This window comes from Bidens hawaiensis, unplaced genomic scaffold, assembly GCF_021521415.1.
Source record: "Bidens hawaiensis isolate Kalapana, Puna unplaced genomic scaffold, B.hawaiensis_p1.1 tig00003241_1, whole genome shotgun sequence".
Lineage (NCBI taxonomy): Eukaryota > Viridiplantae > Streptophyta > Magnoliopsida > Asterales > Asteraceae > Bidens > Bidens hawaiensis.
In genome coordinates, this window is record NW_027491177.1 from 1,934,175 (window position 1) to 1,938,722 (window position 4,548).

A 4,548-nucleotide genomic window follows, 5' to 3' on the forward strand; every position below is an offset into this window, starting at 1 on the left:
AGTTGGAGGTGGCAAGGACACTATCTCCGGAGCCGAGAGCTGGAATGTAGTGGGTGGGATGCCGAACGAAGATGAGGTAGTTACCACGGGAACATCCGTGGCGCTTGGCCCTGTAACTGGCAATGATGTAGGGACTATAGTCATACCAGACAGTGCGGGTGGAGTGAAACGAACCACCCTTGAGCTCTCACCAGCTCCCGAACCTGCAACTGCCCTTTCCCTTCTCGATCTACGGACCAACTGATGTAAATCTTCCTCAAAGTCCGAATCACTGTCATCGTTGTCTCTCTTCCTCTTCCCATGAATCCTTTCTTGCGTAACTAAAATCCGTCTAGCTTCAGCCACATCATCATCTGAAGAATCAGAATCAGCCTCCGTCGTAGCTGTCACCGACACATCCACACTAGAAACCCGGGCTACCGAGACCTGTACCTCTTCCTCTGGATCAACACGTTCCATATCAAAGAAACCTTGACCGCCAAAAGCAGCTTCAAGGTCTACAGTTTCCTCCGGTGCCACAACAGGAGCAGCAGGTAAAGCTTGTTGTACCTCAGGTGGTGGTTGAGGTGCTCCGACCTGTTGTGGTGTCGGATCCCAAAACTCGTCCCCACGAGCTGGAACATACTCTGGGTTGATCAAGTACCCAAATAATGGAGTATGTCGAGGACGGAGCTCAGGTTTACTCCTCGCACTTGATGATCTGCACTGGGCGAAGATTCTCTTGCTTACACTCTCCACATATCTAATCGGGCGGCGCTGAGGTAACGTGGGAGCAACATGATTCAATATCATTTGAAGGAATCTTGGATACATCAGAAATCTCTCACGCGCCACCGCTCGTCTTTGACGGTCTATCTCGTAGAACACCATCTGACTAAAGCTATAACGCTTATTGTAGGTCAGTGATGTCATTGCTGACTGCATGGTCGCACCCATTCCGTCTGTACCAGCCTTTCTCCCTGACATACACACGATCATCACGTGCATAAGAAATCACCATTGGTCTAGCAAGAACCCCTTGCGTCTCTGAGTATCCCCCCAAGGACCAGAATATCCCATTCTCAGAAAAGCACCATCTCTGAGTGGAGCCACAAAGTCTGTAGGATCGTCTCTCGTTTCATCCCCAAACTGCAAAGCCACCCTGATCTGCTCAGACGAGAACTGCACTATCTGATTGTTAACCGTTGCACGCATAACCGGGGGCTCGACTCGACAATCATATTCCACTGTCTGCCAGAAATCTTTTATGTTTGGCAAGGAGATAGGCAGTGTTGTAGTAATAGCGTGGAAGATACGCGAGCGGATAAGAAATGTGATGATCTCGCGGAAATCATCAACACCGCTCGCATCCGGGTCTAAAGTTATGTACATGTTATGCCCCGGGAAAAACTGCCGATTGTTATCTCCTCCTTTGTCACCGCCTGCACCACCTGCTCCAGCTACAGCTGCCATTTCTGCAACAAAAACAGTCTAAGTTAGAGAATCGTCGAGTCAAATCACAAGTTCGCCTGTTACCATGAGCGAAGTTATGATTTATTCTGTATAGGCGAAGTTAGGGGTGGGGCGAAGTTGGTAATAACTTCGCCTTAACTTGAACTTCGCCTGATAAATGTTAAATAAAAAGGGCCAGGCGAAGTTAATGATAACTTCGCCTAACCACAACTTCGCCTCATATACTGTTAAATAATTAAATATCAGGCGAAGTTAAACCTTGGGCGAAGTTAAGGATAACTTCACCTAAACTGTAACTTCGCCTGAATATGAATCGGCAACAGTTTAGATGTTCAAATGAAGTGATTTTGGTCAATTTGGAGATTGCGGACTCTTAAACACATGATTTTATGGAGATCTAGACGATCAATATGATTACGACCACGTGAAAATAAGTTTGAAAAGCGGGTGTTGAGGTTTCGAATAAACGGGGTCACAAGTCGGGTCGAAACGATCTCTGATTAATGCCATTGTCAGTGATTATACTATATGATGACACTACACACCTTTAAATCGGATTAGAAACTAAGAAAAACAACAAGATGTGATTCGAGATATAACTTCGCCTAGGTTACTGGAAGTTAAGTTCCCCGGGTTTGAAAATAATGATGAGTCTGACCAATAATGTCTTTATATAGGGTCAAAGATGAACAGGCGAAGTTGGGGCTAACTTCGCTTACCCCTTAACTTCGCATGTTATATTAACTTCGCTTGATAACCATGTTACAAAACAGACCCTCTAATTTGAACATTATGCTTTTAACTTTTAAACCTTCCTTTAAAAAGTAGAATGTTACGATCAAAGACCAAGTAACCAGATATAAAGTCATAAAACGACATAAGTAGAATAAATTTTAGAAATAAAGTACACTGGATCAAATTTCAGTCTAGTCGGGGACCAACATGTTTTAGAAAAGATCCGAACAGGAATCATACTAATTAAGTGACTGTCACATAGATCCATGTTCAGCTGTATTATGACATAAAGAAACAGGTTGTAAGCAGGTAAATAACTTAAAATGGTTTTCATCGCTTCTGTGATACGGGTTAGGTTCAATTAAGCTCAACACTTAAATGGGCAACACATCAGAGATTGTGATGCCTCCTATCTATTCTCAAAGCTTATTTGGCTTTCCCCAAGTCACCCCGAGTTGACCTCGACCCGTAGTGTCTGATTAAATTGTAAGTACACGTCGATCTGTAGAGTCTTCTTCCCGTTCTCTTTCTTGCATCTTGATTGAGAAGTATTAACATTATAAGCTCTAGAATGTCTCAGTAACACATAATTTTTTTTTTTTAAATATTTACACAGTTTCAGAGTCGTAAACAACTGCAAGTCCCGAATCTGGATCACTGCAGTTTCTTGACACGCTATCTTCACGGGAATCAGAACACTCACGGGCTCGTGTATGACTGGGTAATCGCTTTTCTGCCTATCATTCAGAAAGATATATATGGAGACATGCATAACTCTTAAGGAGTTTCCACGTAAAGTCGAGGAGATTTAGTTAGAATCACTTCTACTTTTACGCACCATAAAAAGCTACCATGACATACAATGACTGTTCTAAAGTCTTTTAGGCCTAATAACTTCACTAGTTAAGCACACAGAATCAGTCTGTCTATCACTTTCCAAGGTTGGATCAATTTTCTTTTAAACATAGTAAAGAAACTTCTTACGAAGTAGTAGACTTGAAAAATTATTTCATCTCCCCCAAAAAAATTTAACTTCTATCGCCCCGATCAAGTCGAAGTCTTCAGGTAAACGGCTATCCTGAAGATCCAATGGATCAGCTGGACCGACCACATACGAGTATGTGTCCTTCTAACTAAGTATGAACGACTAATTTTCAGCGAAAGAATAAAAACACATCATAAACCGCCCAGGTCACTTTCAGTCATCTGGTTAATGGCTATCCTCATACTCTACAGGTAGAAATGAGGACCAAACATATCCGAAGATATGTCCTTCACACTGAAGCAACCGACATAATTCTAAGCGATAGTGACGTTTTTTTTTTTTTTTTTTTTTTTTTTGCAATAAACAAAACAAAAAACACGGTTACTCGGGATTGATCATCCCATTTAGCTCAACAAGGTTTTGAAAACGAGTTTTGTCGAACGCTTTAGTAAACAAATCAGCGAAATTATCTAACGAATCAACCTTTTCGAGCACTATCAATTTCTTCTCAGCACAATCCCGTATAAAATGATGACGGATGTCAATGTGTTTAGTTTTGCTGTGCTTTACGGGATTGTTAGTTACTGAGATAGCAGCAGTGTTATCTATGCAAATAGGAGTATGAGTGAAATTCAGACCGTAATCGCGCAATTGTTGTTGTATCCAAAGAACCTGTGAGCAGCAGTTCGATACTGCCATGTATTCTGCTTCACAGGTAGAAATGGTGACTGAGGTCTGCTTCTTGCACTGCCATGACACTAATCTGCCTCCAAGAAACTGACATCCACCTGTTGTTGACTTCCGATTCTGATTGCATCCTCCATAATCAGAATCCGTGTAGGCGACTAACTCCAAGTCTCCTCCTTTCGTGTACCACAACCCTAGCTTAGGCTTGCCTTTGAGATATCGCAATATCCTCTTCACACCCTTCATGTGAGATTCCTTTGGGTTTGCCTGAAAGCGAGCACAAAGACAAACTGCAAACATAATATCAGGTCTAGATGCAGTTAAGTACATTAAAGAACCTATGATTGCCCGATATTGGGTGGGGTCCACGTCTGCATCACTATCTGAATCAGCACCCAGTTTATGGTTGACGCAAACTGGAGAATCAAATGGAGTGCTGTCCTCCATCTTAAAGCGTTTGAGAACGTCTTGGACATATTTAGTCTGATGAATGAACATCCCATCTTTCTTCTGATCAACCTGCAGTCCTAAAAAGAAAGCTAGTTCACCCATAGCACTCATTTCAAACCTCTTTTTCATGACGGCTTCAAACTCCTGACACATGGCGACTTTTGATGCAGCAAAGATGATGTCGTCCACGTAGACTTGCACCAGAAGAAAGTCGCTTCCTTTTTTTTTAACGAACAGTG